The sequence below is a fragment of the Lissotriton vulgaris genome, chromosome 1_1 (genome assembly GCF_964263255.1).
Source record: "Lissotriton vulgaris chromosome 1_1, aLisVul1.2, whole genome shotgun sequence".
In the NCBI taxonomy this organism is placed as follows: domain Eukaryota; kingdom Metazoa; phylum Chordata; class Amphibia; order Caudata; family Salamandridae; genus Lissotriton; species Lissotriton vulgaris.
The window spans coordinates 1,700,424,132-1,700,443,538 of record NC_141685.1 but is presented as its reverse complement, the minus strand read 5'-3'; the positions used below and the strand labels follow the sequence as shown (position 1 = coordinate 1,700,443,538).

At 47.7% G+C, this 19,407-nt stretch overlaps 1 pseudogene; it reads left to right on the top strand.

Moving 5' to 3' along the window:
* The first annotated feature begins 1,429 nt into the window (after window positions 1-1,429).
* LOC147751085 (18S ribosomal RNA) lies at window positions 1,430-3,069 on the top strand (annotated as a pseudogene).
* Window positions 3,070-19,407: the final 16,338 nt, after the last annotated feature.

The window sequence follows — 19,407 nt, the reverse complement described above, 5'->3', positions numbered from 1 at the left end:
TTTATAATCATAATATACTTGCAAACATAATGCCTCCACCCAAAGTCAGCACCCAGTGCGGTCACACCGGTTGCACCGCCCTAGAGCTGGCCCTTCTCAAGGGGCCTGTGACATCAGTGACAGAGTCACTGTTGTTCTAGAGTGTGCTGCTACATAGGCCTGCCCACAAGACTGGAGATGAACTTCAGTATGGATTGTGGTGGACAAGCCTTGAATTTGAATCTACATTTGGCACACTAGGGTCCACCTGCTGGTGCTAAGACACAAGGGCTTCTAAGGCCTTACAAAGCCTTCTAAGGTCTAGCATGGGATTGTGCTCTCTCAGGAGAGTGGTCCGTTGGACCACTGCCTGTTCTTAAAAATGCTTTTACAAACATTCACAAAGAGGAATGGGTCCCCAATTCCCATTTGTGAATGTCTTACCACCTACTTGATGTAGGTGTTAATATGTGAATGTTTTGCAACCGCATTCACAGTCACAAAACATTCATGCATACTGTTAGGATTCGCTACTTGGAAGGGATGCCTTAAACACGCCCCTTCCAAATTGCAAATCGTAAACCCAATTTGCGATTCGGTAATAGGTTATGGAATCGCAAAATTGGGTTTGATGCATCACAAAACCATTTTTTACAATCGCAAATGGGCTGATTCTGCGAACCGGCCCGTTTGCGAGTAGAAAAATGCTTGATGCATCTGGCCCTAATTGATTTGCCCAGAATCACAGGATGTTGAGCGTTATTGCCGAGACTAGAAAGAACCTGGTTCCCCAGATTTGAAGTTGACCGCCCTAGCCGTTACGCCACATATTCTCCCCAAGAAAGCCATGCTTTCTATCGAGCAGCCAGAGATGTAAAGCTGACATTCCATTCTTGAGCAGGGCAGCCTGCTCAGGGGCAGTTTAGCCAGCACTGTACTGTTATTGATTGAGCAAACATGGTCCATTTAGCGATGGACAGCTTGGCCACCCGTTGTTGGTTTTTCAACCAAAATGCTTCCAGACCACCTGGACGATCTGACTAGAGGGTCTGCTTTTTGTGGAGGCCACACAGCAGAGGGAAGGCCAAGCAGACCTGCAGCTTGTGAAGTAGTCCAACCACAGTGGATAGGACCAGTCCCAGACGCTGCCTAGTGGTTTGGGTCCGCGCACCTGTCTGTTGCCCTTCTCCACTAAGTGCATTTCCACAGCAGCAAGGAATGACAATTCCGTGGGGTGGCCCTGTCTGGGACTCTGCCCCCCTATGTCTTGCTCAGGCTGTGCCATGGCCCGTCTCTCCCTTCTGGTATTGCGTAGCAGGCTTGGCCTCTTGGTACACGTTAGACTGCCCTGTCCTGTTTCAACAGCAGGCTCCCGACAGGTGTAAAGGCACCAGAGGGATGTAAAGGTTTGTCCAGGATCATGAGGCTCCTCCCATCCAGCAGGTGTGGTTATTTGATTGCTCCAACCAGTAGCATATGCTTGTCTCAAAGATTAAGCCACTCACATGTAAGTACACACAGCCAGAAGAGTGAACCTGCGAATGACTCATAAAATAAGTTATGCTTCTTTTGATCGTTCCATTTGTTACCTGGATAACTGTGGAAATTCTAGAGCTAATACATGCCTACAAGTGTTGACCAAACAGGATGAATGCATTTATCAGACCAAGAACAATCCGGCCTTTCCTGGCCGCTTTTGTAAATCTAGATAAACTCGGGCTCATCGCCCGGTTCTGTGATAGGGGCAATAAAGACGGATGCCTGCCCTGTCAACTTTTGATTATGCTTTCTGTGCCTGAGAAAAGGCTGCCGCATACAAGGAAGGCAGAAGGTGGGCAAATTATCCACTCCAGGCTCGGAGAGGTAGTGACAAAAAATAACAATATAGTACTCTTTCAACGCTCTGTAATTGGAATGATTACACTTTAAATCCTTTAACAAGGATCATTAGAGGGCAGGTCTTGTGCCAGCTGCTGTGGTAATTCCAGCTCCTATAGCACATTTTAGCATTGCTGCAGTTAAAACACTCATAGTTGGATTTGGGGAATGAGCTGGAGGTTTGCTGCAAAGTGAGCTACCACCTGTCCTAACCCCTTCCTCTCGATACCCCTGATGCTCTTGACTGAGTGTACTGGGGGTTTGAAGTGTTTACTTTGAAAAAATTGTTGAGTGTTAAAATTGGGCCAGTCACCTGAATACTTCATCTAGGAATAATGAAGTAGGACTCTGGTTCTATTTCGTTGGTTTTCGGAAATGGGGCCACGATGAAGAGGGACGGTTGTGGGCATTATTGCTACTAGAGGGGAAATTCTCAGACCGTCATAAGATGAACCAAAGTGAAAGCATTTTTCAAAAATGTTTATTAATCAAGAAAGAAATTCAGAGGTTCAAAGATGATCAGATATTGTTACAGTTCTGACCACAAACAATGTAGACTAGCAAGCACAAACAATACCGACTAGCGATCCAGTGGTGGAAAACCAAAGTATTTGGGGCTTTTGGGGGGGGTCGATGGAGAAGTATGGTTTCAAAGTGGAAACTTAAAGAAATTGACGGAAGGGCACCACCAGTAGTGGAGCCTGTGGCTTAATTTGACTCAAAGGGGAAACATGGCCTGGATTCTATGGTTGGTGGTGCATGATCATTCTTAGTTGGTAGATCAATTTGTCTGGTTAATTCCAATTTGGAACGAGACTCCACCATGCTAACGGTTGACGTTGAAATTCTTAGAGGGACAAGTAGTGTTCAGCCACATGAGATCTAGCAATAACAGGTCTATGATGGCCTTAGATGTCCCAGGCTGCATGTGAACTACACTGTGTCTTTCTTTCACAAACAGGTGTGGATAACCTGTGAAATCCCATTTGTGACAGGGATTGCAATTATTTCCCATGATTAAGGAATTCCCAGTAATGCTGGTCATATGCTTGCTTTGATTAAGTTCCTGTCCTCTGTACACACCGCCCATTGCTACTACTGATGGGATGGTTTAGTGAGGACCTCAGATGAGCCCTGCCGGGGTCAGCAATGGCTAGAGGAAGTACACGTTATAACAAGGTATCTGTAGGTGAACCTGTGGAAGGATCACGATCAGTGAAGTGGCCAGAGTGACTGACTATGACATCCTAAACCCTCTTGCATCTTCCAGATGATCCCCAAGGCACAATAGGACCTATCATCCCCTTGTGCACCCTAGCCTATGAAGCGGTCCATGGTGGCTGGGACTTTGGTGAGGACCTAGCACAGGGCAGGCTCCTCCAGCCAACACATTAGTGACCATGGCAGGGGAGCCCCGGTCCATCTGAGAGGGGCTTGTTGCAAGAGATAGCCCTCCTGAGATGGAACCCATGCTCACCCAGCATACACCACCTGGGCTTTCCCCAGCCTGCCGGGGTTTAGAGTGACTGAGGCTAGCCAGTCTTGTGTGGCAGGGCAGCCCGGATGAGAAGGAGCTAGGGCCATGAAAGAATCCTGGCCCCTCCCAGTAGAGATACTGTGCATCTCAAAGCCAGTGTCAACTGCTCCACGGGGTGGGGGAAGATGCTGCCCCCAGCCGCTTGAGCATCCACATCTGTACCCCGACGCGGGTGAATCACTTTGTAAGTGTAGGGAAACCTGGCTCATCTCTCTGAGGTTCACTTGAATGACAATCACCCTAGGGCTCTCCCAGGGTACAGTTGGGGCTCTCGCAAGGAGCTCTTCTCCCTTCATATTCCCAGGATCAGACGCCTGATCACCCATCTTAGAGAACCCCCCCTAGCCCCGCTGTAGAGGTACACTGACGGAGAGCATGGCCTTCCTCACCTCAGTGGTTTGGGTGGGTGCCTTATCTGTTCCAGGCCTGGAAAACACAGAGTACCTGGATGTGTGCTACGTGTTGGAATCTGTGGTGTCCCACTGCTGCCCATGTACACCGCCTTGGACACCTACCGCTGCAGCTATGGCAGGGAAGGTCCTCTGACCACCTGTGTGTACTGGTTTTCATGCTGACCTTCAAGGGCTTAGCTCTCCAATCTGGAAAAGGGTGTTCCTCTATGACCCCTGTGAGAAAGAGCACCCCACCCCCTTTCTGGCACCCAGGGAATTGGTCCGGCTCCCCCACACTTTGGCATCTCACTACGACCTCAGGTCAGTCATGGCGAACCACAAAGTTCATCTCCTGCTAGGGAGTGATTCAGTTACGGACTGGAATCAACATTTGCAGTGACCACAACATTGAAGCATATTTCTAAGCAGAGGAAAAGTAACTAACCATAATTCCCACACAAGTGGCACGTGAAGAGCCCTGCTCCAAATCTTTACCCGGCGGAGGGCATGGGAAATGTGGTGCACAGAAGACCGACTGGTGTCACCCAGGAAGGCCCAACTTCTTCTGATCGACGCTCACCCCGTGTACATTGTTAGGCCAGTAGAGGCCCCTGCTCTCCTGGATCAGGTCAAGTTTCTTGGGAGTGCAGACCAAAGCGTGTGAAAAACCCCATCCAAGTCTAAATACTGGCAAAGAAGTACCATAAGGAAAAGTTGAAAAGAACTTTGAAGAGAAGTTCAAGTATGTGTGAAACAGTTGAGTGGTAAATGGGTGGGGTCCATGCAGTTTGCCCAGAGGATTCAAAAAGACAGGAAGGACAGTCGCATGGGAGGGTGCATCCCCTCTGTGGGACCACTGCTTGGTTGCTCCCGGTCCCTGCAGGGTGCATTTCCTCTGTGGTGGTGCGCTGCAACCAGGTCTGGGTCGGCTGGGAAGGCTTCAGGGTGGCAGGTGACTCTCGGCTCCGGTGGGGAGAGTTACAGGTCTTCCTGGCAGCAGCTTCCTCATGTTTACAGATCTAAGGGAGATTGACTGCCTCTGCGTCCTCCCCCAGCAACTGCCTCAGCCTCTCTAACGTTGTGCAGAAGCGAATGATTAGAGGTCTTGGTGTCGAAACAACCTCAACTAATTCTCAAACTTTATATGTATGAATGGTATGGGGCTGGTGTTTGGCCTCAGTCGGTGCCTAGCAGCTGACTTAGAACTGGTGTGGATCAGGGAAACTCAACTGTTTTAATTAAAACAAAGCATTGTGAAGGCCTAAGCGAGTGTTGATGCAGTGTAATTTCTGCTCAGTGCTCTGAATGTCAAAGTGAAGAAAGTAAATGAAGTGCTGGGAAATGGCGAGAGTAACTTTGACTCCTTTAACCTCTTCATCGTAATGGCCTTTTGCCTCCAAGTGGTTCCACTGGTTAATATCTCTATACCAGAGTTCTTCAATCTGTGCGGCGCTCCCCCCTGGCGACACCATCTCAGGGGGGGCGCGCACTCCACTGTAATCTGACCTTCCTGCCCATGCTTTTGTCTTGCTAACTCTCCCATGAGGGGGTTAATTCATAGCTGAAATGCTTCAGCTGCAGTGGGAGGCAGGATGTCTGCTCTGCTAAAACTGAAACTGTTCCTTCCCTCCATATCCTAGCAGAGGAGACCCCTTGCCTCCCACTGCAGCTGAAGCATTTCAGCTCCATGAATTAACCCCCTCCTGGGAGAGTTAGCTCTTCCCAGAGAGGAGACAAAGTTTCCAGGGACGTTTTAAAGCATTGGCAAGGTGGGCTCTGGCCCAGGGCCACAGCCTTTCAAGGGGGAGGGGGGGGGGGGGGGGCAGGGGGGACTGAAAGAGCCAGCTCTGTTCTACAGAGTCTTGCCCTCATGACCTTGACATTTTTTTAAACACAATGTTGTAAATAGCGTTTTTCTATAATTCATTTTTAATGTGTAAGAGTCTATCACAGACATTTTGCAGACAAAATGTGTTTATGCGTCATGCAACATCCATGTAAAAAGATTATTTTATATCAATACAGGACCTCACATATGAGAAATGGGAGGGTGTGACAGAGATTATTTGCAGTAATGTTAGTGAACTGCTGTTGTTACATACTGAAAACACACATCACTATCCCTGAATATCAGATGTACACACATTTAGTATTTGACCAAAGAAGGCATGAAAGAGCTGAGACTGGTTCATAAAATCAAAGCTGGTCTGAACTGGGGCCCCCAAAATATATTTGGCCCAGGGCCCCCAAAATCCTTAAAATGTCCCTGAAAGTTTCTCTTAAAATTACACAGGCAGGCGCGCAAAATTCCAACCAGCCATGTGCTGTTTAAACAGCCTGCAAATTGCTTGTCTTGACACTAAATAGTGTATTCAGGGCCGGCTTTAGCGCTGGTGGCACATGGTGCGAGAATTATTTTTGGTGCCCCCAAACCCCATGACTGTCTCCTTGGATTCTCTCATCACCACCAGGCATATGTGGCATTCATAAGTTATTGCTAAACACAGTACCTCCCCATGAGGTTGGCGCTGCCTCCATAGGTCAGCGCCCGGTGCTGCCGCATCTGTTGCACTGCCCTAAACCCGGCCCTGTATGTATTCATCTGTAATGTGACTTTTCTGTCTTTGTTCCCTTTTATTATCAGTCATGGATCATTCAGGCGCTGCTCTAGAAAACAATTAAAAGTTCTTTCTATTTATGTTTTCTGTTTAAAGTATGCACAGACAAATGCTGAAAATACAGCTTTAGGTGACTGCTTATTTTGATACCATCTGTGACATCAAAGTAATGAGCTGGCAACCCTAATCATAAGACTGGAAGTTTATTGAGGGATGAGCACATTATTTCCTTCCATCACCCTGACCCCTGGTTACTGCCATAATAGCACTAGTTTAACACATTTGAAACCATACACTGCCGTCAATAACATGCTGAGTTATTACAAGTGTCTGGGATTGCACCTTGCATTCAGACAACTCGCTCCTCATTCTCGCCCTTCACTTTCACCCTCACCCTGCACTCACACTGATCCTGATACACTCAATCAATCAATCAATCAATCAGAGCATTTATATAGCGCACTACTCACCTGGAGGGTCTCAAGGCGCTGGGGAGGGGGGGGGTCCGCTACTGCTCGAACAGCCAGGTCTTGAGCTGCTTCCTGAAGGCGAGATGGTCTTGGGTCAGGCGGAGGTGGGTCGGGAGGGAGTTCCAAGTCTTGGGGGCCAGGTAGGAGGAGGACCTTCCTCCTGCTGTGGCTCTTCGGATGCGGGGGACGGCGGCGAGGGTGTGGCTGGTCGATCGAAGCTGGGGGGTGGGAGGATAGAAGTTGAGGCGGCTGTTGAGGTATCTTGGGCCTTGATTGTGTAGGGCTTTGTGAGCGTGGGTGAGGAGGCGGAAGGTGATTATCTTGTTGACCGGGAGTCAGTGCAGGTATCTCAGGACTCCGAAGATGTGGCTGTGTCGGGGGATGTCGAGGATGAGTCTTGCTGAGGCGTTCTGGATTCGCTGAAGTCTCTTCTGGAGCTTGGCGGTGGTTCCGGCGTAGAGGACGTTGCCGTAGTCCAGTCGGCTGGTGACGATGGCCTGGGTGACCGTCTTCCTGGTCTCGGTGGGGATCCACCGGAAGATCATACGTAGCATGCGCAGGATATTGAAGCAAGACGAGGAGACGGCGTTGACTTGTCTGGTCATGGAGAGGGAGGTGTCCAGGATGAAGCCCAGGTTGCGTGCGTGGACTGTCGGTTTGGGTGCGCTGCCCAGGGCGGGGGGCCACCAGGAGTCGTTCCAGGCGGAGGGTGAGGAGCCCAGGATGAGAACCTCCGTCTTGTCTGAGTTCAGTTCCAGGCGGCTGGTCGTCATCCACTCGGCTACGTCTGTCATCCCTTCGTGTAGGTTGTCTCTGGCAGTGGCGGGGTCGTTGGTGAGGGAGAGGATTAGCTGAGTGTCGTCGGAATAGGAGATGATGTTGAGGTTGTGTTGGCGTGCGATGGCCGAAAGGGGGCTCATGTAGACATTGAAGAGGAGGGGCTGAGCGATGAGCCCCGAGGAACGCCGCAGATGACTTCGGTGGCTTCTGATCTGAATGGGGGAAGGCGGACTCTCTGTGTCCTTCCGGCGAGGAAGGAGATGATCCATCCAGTGCCTTCTCCTGGATTCCGACGTTGCTGAGGAGCTGCACTAGGGTGCGGTGGCAGATAGTGTTGAATGCCGCTGAGAGGTCCAGGAGGATGAGGGCCGCTGTTTCTCCGTTGTCGAGCAGGGCTCGGATGTCATCGGTGGCAGCGATGAGGGCGGTCTCAAACCATTCACTCACTTATACTCCAGTCACAATGATCACTCTGCAATCACAGCGATCACAATGCGCTCACACTGATCACAATGCACTCACACCATTCACCCTGCACTCACACTGATCACCACGCACTCACACCATTCACCCACTTACCCTCCACTCACAGTGATCACTCTGCACTCACAATGCACTTGCACTGTTTACCCTTTACCTCACCCTACAGTCACACAAGCACACTACTTAACCTGCACTTGTGGCACTTCACTCACCTGTCCCCCTCACTGCTCAATCTGCAATCTCACTCAAATAAGCCCACCACTAACCATACATTCATTCGTCCCACTCTGCACTAACATGTGCACCCAAATTCATATGGTCACCTCACTAACCCTTGTACACAAGTATGGGCATGTCCTGCCCCATCAAGGTTTTCCTCCTAAATTACAAAAGGAGACATCTAAATGCACTGCAATTCAGCCTTCCAGGGGCCCCTTGACAGAAACAGTTCGTTTTTGCCCTGATGGCCTGGAATAATTCCTAAACAGATTCTTGCAAATACTGTTTTGTTAAATTTCTTTTTAATGTAATTAATGTGAGGGAGTCTATTACTATTTTCAGATAAATGTGTTTGTTTCATGCAACAACCAAAAAGAAGTTAACTATAAAAAAGTTAGATCCACGAGGGTCCTCACATATGAGAAATTGGAGGATATAACAGATATTATTCACTGTAAAATTGGTGGGCTGCTGCTTTGTTACAACAGTGAAAACTAAGCATGGGCGTAAAATCCGTTCCGTTCGCGGAATTTGCGGATTTTCTGCAATTTCGGTGTCCGCGAATCTCGCGAAATTGCAGAAAAATCCGCAAAATCGCATGCGGGACGGATTTTCAAAAACTGAAGTACATAAAGCACTTACAGGGTTACAGCAGGTGCCCAAGTTGAAGCAAATTTTTTTTTGTAACCATTTACAAAATGGTTACAAAGAAATTAACTTCAACTTGGGCCCCTGCTGTAATCCTGTAAGTGCTTCCTGAGCGGCGCCTCCAGAGTTGTTGCCTACTTGCAACTATTCTCTGACCTTGCTCTGACCCTCGAAGCAGGGTCAGAGAATAGTTACAAGTATGGCACAATGCTCCAGGCTGTCACAAAAATTAAACTACAACAGGAAGCACTTTCAGATAAGGAAGCAAGTTCCGGACTTGAAGCTCAAAGTCAGTAACACATTAACCAGCCCCCGGTTGAGGCTGGGCAGGTGTGCTTTCTCCCCATAATCTACAGTGGTGAACCAGAGGTTGCTGTGATGAACCAGAAGGTGCAGTTGTGAACCAGAGGGTGCTGTGATGAACCAGAGGGTGGCAGTGGTGAACCAGAGGGTGGCAGGGGTGAACCAGAGGGTGCTGTGAGGAACCAGAAGGCGCAGTTGTGAACCAGAGGGTGCTGTGATGAACCAAAGGGTGGCAGTGGTGAACCAGAGGGTGGCAGTGGTGAACCAGAGGGTTCTGTGATGAAACAGAGGGTGGCAGTGGTGAACCAGAGGGTGGCACTGATGAACCAGAGGGTGGCAGTGATGAACCAGAGGGTGGTAGTGGTGAACCAGAGGGAGCTGTGATGAACCAGAGGATGGCAGTGATCAACCAGAGGGTGGCAGTGGTGACTCAGAGGGTGGTAGTGATGAACCAGATGGTGGCAGTGGTGAACCAGGGGGTGACAGTGGTGAACCAGAGGGTGCTGTGATGAACCAGATGGTGGCAGGGGTGAACCAGAGGGTGGCAGTGGTGAACCAGAGGGTGGCAGTGGTGAACCAGAGGGTGCTGTGATGAACCAGAGGGTGGCAGTGGTGAACCAGAGGGTGGCAGTGATGAACCAGAGGGTGGCAGTGGTGAACCAGAGGGTTGCAGTGAGGAACCAGAGGGTGACAGTGATGAACCAGAGGGTGGCAGTGGTGAACCAGAGGGTACTGTGATGAAACAGAGGGTGGCAGTGATGAACCAGAGGGTGACAGTGATGAAACAGAAGGTGGCAGTGGTGAACCAGAGGGTGCTGTGATGAACCAGAGGGTGGCAGTGATGAACCAGAGGGTGACAGTGATGAACCAGAGGGTGAGAATGGTGAACCAGAGGGTGGCAGTGGTGAACCAGAGGGTGCTGTGATGTACCAGAGGGTGGTAGTGGTAAACCAGAGGGTGGCAGGGGTGAACCAGAGTGTGCTGTGGTGAACCAGAGGGTGGCAGTGGTGAACCCGAGGGTGGCAGTGATGAACCAGAGGGTGGCAGTGATGATCCAGAGGGTGGCAGTGGTGAACCAGAGAGTGGCAGTTATGAACTAGAGGGTGGCAGTGATGAACCAGAGGGTGGCAGTGGTGAACAAGAGGGTGGCAGTGATGAACCAGAGGGTGGAAGTGGTGAACCAGAGGGAGCTGTGATGAACCAGAGGGTGGCAGTGGTAAACCAGAGGGTGCTGTGATGAACCAGAGGATGGGAGTGATCAACCAGAGGGTGGCAGTGGTGAACCAGAGGGTGGCAGTGATGAACCAGAGGGTGACAGTGATGAACCAGAGGGTGGCAGTGACGAACCAGAGGGTGGCAGTGGTAAACCAGAGGGTGCTGTGATGAACCAGAGGGTGGCATTGGTGAACCAGAGGGTTCTGTGATGAACCAGAGGGTGGCAGTGATGAACCAGAGGGTGACAGTGATGAACCAAAGGGTGACAGTGGTGAACCAGAGGGTGGCAGTGGTGAACCAGAGGGTGGCAGTGATGAACCAGAGGGTGGTAGTGGTGTACCAGAGGGTGGCAGTGATGAACCAGAGGGTGGCAATGATGAACCAGAGGGTGGTGCTGCTAAACTGCCCGGGAGCCCTGTGGGTGTGAGCCCAAGCGCTGCTGAGCTGCCCAGGGGTTGTGAGCCCATGCGCTACTGAACTGCCCTGGGGCCCAGTGGGTGTGAGCCCCCGTGCTGCTGAACTGCCCCAGAGCCCTCTCACTGTGAAAATTATTCATGCTCAATTGACTGGGAGCCCTCTGGGTGTGAGCACACATTGTGCTAAGTGGCCCCTGGCCCCAGTACATATATACCCGTACCGCACAGCACCATTATACTCTTGCACCAAGAAGTCTGGTGCCTAGATGCTCCTAATCCGTGTAGGTGGTACCACTGTCTGGTGCAGTCAAAATGTAAAGTCATAACTTGCTACACAGCACCAATAAACATGTGTCCCCCCTGGCACCGGTATGCGCATGTATCAGGCGTGGAGCACCCGCATGCTACTGCACCCTACTGCCCAACGCCAGCATATGCCTGTACGTGGCAGTTTAGTAAGAGATGGGACATTGTCCAGCATGAGCAAGCTGCATGCGCCTGAACCCACTGAGCAGGATCAGAATGGCTTTGTACCAACACTTGCAGCAGAGCTATCTTGGACATCTGAAGGATTCTGGGGTCCCGTGCCAAACATATTTTTGCATCCATGAGTTTCCCGAGCGCCATCCCCGTGTAGCTCCTGTGACCAGGAGGATGCTTTCTCTTCATCTGCTGCTCTGTTCGGTCTCTGACCCTTTATAAAGAAGATGCATGTGAACTCGCATAGAAGCCCCGCCCGTTTGGACCCGTCCACCACACCTAGCGGTACGAAACGTCTTCCCACCCGTCCCCACTATAATGGCCGGCTCACTCAAGGGACTTCGGCGCCTTTTGGCGCGCTGGCAAAGTTACAGGCACACGTGGTCACATATTTGTGCAAATGGCACAAAAATCTGCAAGTTTGCGGGAAAATTTGCGAACTTGCGAATTTCTTTTGCCATTTCGCACGGATTTGCGGACCGCAAATTCGCAAATTTCGCCCATACTTAGTGAAAACACATCACTATATCTGAATATTAGATGTAAACGCTTTTAGAATTTCGACTAAAGCGCCTGTGCACTGTTAGTAGCCTGGCTAAATAGGGTATGGCAGAGCTGAAAGTAAATCATTTAAACTCAAATCTGTACTGAACAGGGGCCCCCAAAATAGTTTTGGCTCAGGGCACACAAAATCTGTAACATGTCCATGCCATCACAAAGTCTGTCAGACAACATTGCTCTGAAGTAAAATAGACAACATCATTAATTTATTATTAGTTTTATTTTTTAAACATAAGCCCGAGTCCTAAACCCCCATTGCTTCAGGCAAGCAACTTATTGTACCACTAAGGAATTCTCAATTAGGTGTTCGTTCAGCGCCCTCTCTGCGGAATTTCAACTGTCTTCAGATCCATAACTGGTTGGTGGGCAATTATCCCATTATAATGCTGCCTAAGACGTTTGTTAATGATTTCTAGAGAAGATTTGTTTCTCATGTATCAGCTTTGAGCTAGGGAGTGCTCGAAAAAACGGACAATACTGTCTCCCTTACAGTCCCCGTCTTGGCTGAAAATGTCTGCAGAATATTCAGCTTTGGGAGAAACTGCTATCAAACCTCTCTTGCCTTTCAGCTCGTCCTATTTATGTGAGATTGGGTTCTCAGCACTTGCAATATTAAAGGCTAAGTACCGTTCAAGACAGGATGTGGAGCACAACCTGAGGATGGCAGTAGCAAAAATCCATCCACAGATTGACCTCTCTGAAAAACAGGCACACCTGTCACATTTATGTTGGCGGTGTTTTTATCAATCTAGGTCATGTGTAAAACAAAGCATTCTAGTAAAAACAATTTGCGCACATTTTATCTTGGAAAGTGGTGTTTTGAGCTGTGTAATAAGCCTCTGTCATTTCACTACACCCACTCACACACCTGCAGTTTACTAAACACTCTTATTGTATTGAACATTATTTGCTGGATATACCCGGAATATGCGCGCGGGGGTCAATTCCAGAAATTTCCGTCAGGTGGTGGGGGGCCCAACATCTAAAAAAATTCAGCTGGGGGGCTCAGCCTACAAAAGATTGAAGACCTTTGCTCTATACTACTAATCCCTTTGAGGAGAAGTCTGTAAAGATTGACCAAATATCTATCATGGCTGTGAGCATTAAAGCAAGAAATGTTGAATCCAACAATCCCATATCAAGATGGATAGTTCCTAGATAACAAAATCCCTGTTGAGATGATGAAAGTAAATGCTATCTTTTCCTCAAATCATTAACCTCCTCATCAATTTTATGAAGTCTACATCCAACTCTAGCAACACAACTAATAGAAACGAATTGAATAGCACCTTATTGTCCTGTTCACTATCCATACTAATCAATAATGAGGTTAGTATTGACATCAGTGAAAGCAATGAATTTGGAGCCTCATCAGTTAAAAGCAAGCCATTCACATCAAAACTTTCAAAACTGACAGATGTTGATAAAGTCAATGACAAATTAAATGACAAATTAAATGACAAGAAAAGTGACGTCACAGAGAAAGTCACATACTTGAAAGATCCCAATGAAAAATATAACTGCAATTTGTGTGGAGACATAATGGCAACCTTCAAAGAATTTGAAAAACATGTCTTCAATAAAAACAAAGTACCATACCTACCACTATATTGTTTGAAATGTGACAAGGAAGCGGAGTTTCATAACTTTGTATGCCACTATGCAAAATGCAAAGGTAGAACACTGAAAGAAAGCTACAATTCCTATTTAGCTCTTGTGACCTGAGATTCGCACCAAAAATTGGAGTATTCCAGCATGGAAGACTGCATACACAGGAGCTAAAAGTGATGCTAGATTACTAGAAGCAAACCTTCAGATCTGTGGTCAAAATAAGAGATATTGCTGCTAACTGAATTTGGAAAATATATATGAAAACAAAACAAATATAAATGCACTCATGGTCCTGCACTTAGCTATCAGTTTTCTGTTTTTATTGTCAGAGATAAAAAGGCGGAGAAGAGAAAATAGAAGTGAAATTTTCAAATGATTTGCATCAAACATCCACCAATATGAAGAGCAACTCTAATGATAAGCACCAGCAACACCAGGCAGTGATCCTGGCCGAAAGTAAGGCCTTCTCGGCGACAACCCTGGCCTTTCCCTGTGGGGGTCAGGATGACCTCTCGACGGGCCCGCAGCACTCGATACGACCTCATCGGAGCCTACCAGCCTGCTTGCTTTAAGCCAGCGGGGATACCCTTGTCCCCTCCCCCACCGCAAAGACATGCAGTTTTTTACCCTCTCGCCCCTGTGGTGCCTGCAACAGTGTCCCCCCTCGCTCCCATCAAAGACAGCAACAGAAGCCTCAGCAGTGATAGGACGGTGTGCCGCCCCAGGACCGACTCTCCACGCGGCAATTGCCTGAATGGATTACCAGCCTTCCCTTGGGGGCCCTAAGGATACATTGAGCAGGCAGCAATACCAACCTCCCTCCCACCGGGCCTGCCCCAGGACATGATGGGCCTTCTCCCGATGACCTATGATGATGCCCCCCGGGCGGATACATAAAAAAACTTTGTTCTTAACACGGAGCCTGAGCAACCTTGGCCGATGCCCGATGGAGCTGTCCTATGCAGCTATCGAGGAGTCTGGCTCAGGTTCACCCCCTCGGCCTTCACCTACCCAGCAGGACATCTGACTTTGTTTTCCCCATCTCCCTGTTGAATCTCTTTCCCTCCCCTACCTCCTCCTTCCTTGATTCTTTGGCTTTCCGCCTGACTAAATCTGCATCCCTCCCTCCTGTTTACCATCCCCCCTCTACCCTCCTTTACCCCTAAGACGTGTTCTTCTGGCTATCGTACACACTAATAACTCATATTATTGTATAACCTCATGTTTCACTCCTATGTCTATACTTGGGACAATGTATAACTTATAGCTGATGTAACTTTTATTAATGTAACCTCATGTAAAGCGCTCTGATACCTTTGGCTCTAGCCAGCGCTATATAAAACTCATCAAATAAATAAATAAACGGAACAATAAACTTTATTAACAGGAAACAAGTGCCTAAAATCACTGTTTCATGATCTGATTGGCAAACTATCAGAAGCACAAAATGATTCCAAAAATCCGGAACATCATGAAGCTTGCGTTGAATTGATGGAAGAAACTGTGATTTATATTGTAGAAAATACCACTGATATTCATCCAAAACCAGTCAATTGAAATGAACCACCCACTGTAAATTGTAATAAAACTATGAGCACTGTTTACGATGAGAACCAAAATGTTTCACCCAAAGTGTCAAACCAAAGAAAGATAAGAAAAAGGAAATTCTCAATAAAAATGACATGAAAAGGTATGCAAAAGCAAAGGGAAGCTACAAAGAACATCAGGCAGTGTTCAAGAAAGATATAAAGAAAAGTTCCACAATATTCACTTATGGGGCAGACGAAGCCATTTGCCAGATTAGTGCTGATGAAATCTGTCAATATTAATCAAATATTGAAAAAGGAAACACGAAAAGCCCGAACTTCAACCCAATTAACCTGATTTCCTGAAGAATGGGAATACAAACATCTGGGTAAAGAAATTACACTTCTTGAAGTGACAAAGGCTTTTGAAGACACCAATTTCAACAAAGCAGTGGGCTATGACATTATTGGCTTAAATGTTTTGTACAATGTTCACTAAAAAGAGCCAAGGATGCTGCTCAATATACTATTAACTTGGTTAGCAATTAGAAGAGTGAGAGTGTATAAAAAATAACCAATCAATAATAATTCCCAAGAAAGTACCAATCAATGAGCTGAACAAAATAAGCAATTAGAGACTAATTATAATTAGTACATCATTCATGAAGTTGCTAACACAAATCCTGACCAAAAGACTCACCAGTCTCTTAAACTTAAATGCAAGACAGAAAAGCTTAATGAAAGCGAGAAGATGGCTTGAAAATCTGACATTGCTACAGAACATCATAAAAGTGGCACAAAAGAGTAGACACTCTCTTGCAGTAATGTTCATAGGCATCTCAAAAGCATTCAACTCTTTCAGTGACTGTCACATCATACAAAGTTTTGATAGAAATAGAGTTCTGTCATATATCTGAGATCTAATAAGAGTTTTACTCGCAGATTCATCTACGTACTTCAAGGGAAAAATAATGAATCTACACCAGAACAAACAATGAAGTCTGGTGTAAAATATGGTGACTCGATTCGATTCGATTCAAAATCTTTATTCGGATTCCAGCAAATCCATAAAAGCACAGTTAAAATACAATTCAACATTTTTTTAAAAACTACAATGGATGTAATAAAGTGCATATCAATACAATTGCAAAATTTCATATGTATCATTATATAAGGTGCAAGAGAGGTCAATGGTCATAGAAAGTGCAGATAAATCAAGGGCATTCCATAGTTTTGCGTACATTAAAAATAACTCTTAAGAAAGTGCTTGTGCGAAATATAAGTTCATCATCTTCTAATTTTAGGAGCATTAAATAGGACTGATTCAAGGAGAGCGGTCTATGTTTTTTAAAATATGGGGCTAAAAACCATTTAATATATTTCATGTAAAACTTGCAATTGAAAAAGAAGTGTAGGTCATTTTGTTTACTGACTCCATCGCAAGGGCACGGAATGTTTCCAGATGTGCTATGTCCCAAGGGAAAACAGAGTGAAAACTTAATAGTTTTGGCTCTCATTCGAAAAAGTAGAGATCTTTCCCAATTACACATTGGCAATATCAAATACAATGGAAGTTGTTGTATAAATAAGCCATTGTTGGTATAGGACGCAACAGTTTGTTTCCACATCTCATCTGACAATCTCTTTTCATTATAGGAGGCGTATAGTCCAAATTGCACTTCCTTTTTATCAGTACTCTTGATATGAGATGGGTTTTCAAAGAGATTACCTCTGCCTATGCTAGACAAACTTTCCTGTATAGCACGAAGCCATGGGATCCTATTTCATTTATCACAGGCTAGGCACTCCCTCAGGATATCCTGTGTTAAACTAGCATAGTCGTTAGCCCAAATGGCCAGCCAGAATAGTGCAGGCCTTGCAGCAATAAAATCACTGATATACGGTATATTCAACTCTGAATGACAAATGTACCCTGATGATGAAATGGGGGCCCCCAGCAATTTCCTACAGAGCCGATTCTCTTCTCTTTGTAGTGTAGGGGTTTTTACTAACCCCCAGATTTCGGAGCCGTAGGTTGCAACTGGAGTGCACTGTGGTCTGTATATCTTTAGGATTGCTTTGGTTGCTCCAATTCTCTTCGGTCTGGGAAGGGAGAGAATTGAGTTTATGGCCTTTGAGAACTTGCCTGTGGCGTGGGCAATGTGCCCACTCCACAGGCCGTTCGCAGCAAAGACCATACCTAAATATGGGAAAGTCTTGGTTGGAAGCAACTTATCAGCTCCTACCGTAATGGAATTTAGTTGTCTGGCGGCCGGCCCACAGGACATAATAAATGTTTTTTTTAAATTTACCGTAAGATCCAACAGCCTGATTCATGTACGGGCCGTTTTGCGTGGCCCTAATAGCGAATCATAGCGACTCGCTATTGAGGACACGCAAAACGGCATTCATGTAGGAATTGCTAAATAAATAGCGATTCCTACATGTTCTCTATTTGCGAGTAGCAATTTGCTACTCGCAAAAAAAGGAATATCTCCCCATTCATTCCTATGGGCCAAAAGGCCCATAGGAATGAATGGGGAGTATCCCTTATTTGCGAGTAGCAATTTGCTACTCGCAAATCAGATAGCGATTTTAAGGGTGCCAGGGGTGTCCAAAGGACACCCTGTAGCACCCCTTAAATGCAAATTGTAACAGTTGATGCGCACACACATGTCCAAAGGACATGTGTGTGTGCAACATGCAACTTAGAAAAATGCTTTTAAAAGCATTTTTCTAAGTTTTTGCTATTTACCGAGAGGTCTGACCTCTCGGTAAATAGCGGCCCCAAATTTGCCAAATCGCAATTTTGTAATGTGTCATGAATAGCATTTAAGGAATCTCTAATAGAGATTCCTTAAATGTAATTTCCTCGCACATTTGCGACATCGCAATTAGCGATTTTTGCTTTTGGGATGCTGAATCCCAAAAGCAAAAATCGCACTCACAAAGGGCCGGATTCTCAGAATCCGGCCCTTTGCGAGCCGATTTAGCCTTCATGAATAAGGCTGCATGTTCCCCATGTAATAAGAAAAATCCCTGACTAGTGCACGTAGGGCATTGGGTGTTAATCCCATAAGCACAGCGTCATCAGCATACAAAAGACAGGGTAGCAAACCTCCTTTAATTTTGGGAACATCAATCGATCAATCGAAGCATTTATATAGCGCACTACTCACCCAGAGGGTCTCAAGTCGCTGGGGAAGGGGGGTCCGCTACTGCTCGAACAGCCAGGTCTTGAGTTGCTTCCTGAAGGCGAGGTGGTCCTGGGTCAGGCGGAGGTGGGTCGGGAGGGAGTTCCATGTCTTGGCGGCGAGGTAGGAGAAGGACCGTCCCCCTGTGGTGGCTCTTCGGATGCGGGGGACGGCGGCAAGGGCGTGGCCGGTCGATCGAAGCTGGCGTTTGGGAGCGTAGAAGTTGAGGCGGTTGTTGAGGTATCCTGGGCCTTGGTTGTGTAGGGCTTTGTGTGCGTGGGTGAGGAGTCGGAAGGTGATTCTCTTGTTGACCAGGAGCCAGTGCAGGTCTCTCAGGTATCCGGAGATGTGGCTGCGACGGGGGATGTTCAGGATGAGTCGTGCTGAGGCGTTCTGGATCCGCTGGAGTCTCTTCTGGAGTTTGGCGGTGGTTCCGGCGTAGAGGGAGTTGCCGTAGGCCAGACGGCTGGTGACGAGGGCCGGGGTAACCGTCTTCCTGGTCTCGGTGGGGATCCACCGGAAGATCTTACGTAGCATGCGCAGGATGTTGAAGCACGACGAGGAGACGGCGTTGGCTTGTCTGGTCATGGAGAGGGAGGAGTCCAGGATGAAGCCCAGGTTGCGTGCGTGGTCTGTTGGTTTGGGTGCGCTGCCTAGGGCGGGGGGCCACCAGGAGTCATCCCAGGCGGAGGGTGAGGATCCCAGGATGAGGACTTCCGTCTTGTCCGAGTTCAGTTTCAGGCGGCTGTTCTTCATCCATTTGGCTACCTCTTTCATCCCTTCGTGAAGGTTGGCTCTGGCGGTGGCGGGGTCGTTGGTGAGGGAGAGAATCAGCTGGGTGTCGTCAGCGTAGGAGATGATGTTGAGGTTGTGCTGGCGTGCGATGTCTGTGAGGGGGCTCATGTAGACGCTGAAGAGGGTTGGACTGAGCGAGGAGCCTTGAGGAACGCCGCAGATGACTTCGGTGGCTTCAGATCTGAACGGGGGGAGGCGGACTCTCTGTGTCCTTCCGGCGAGGAAGGAGATGATCCACTCCAGTGCCTTCTCCTGGATTCCGACGTTGCTGAGTCGCTGCACTAGTGTACGGTGGCAGACAG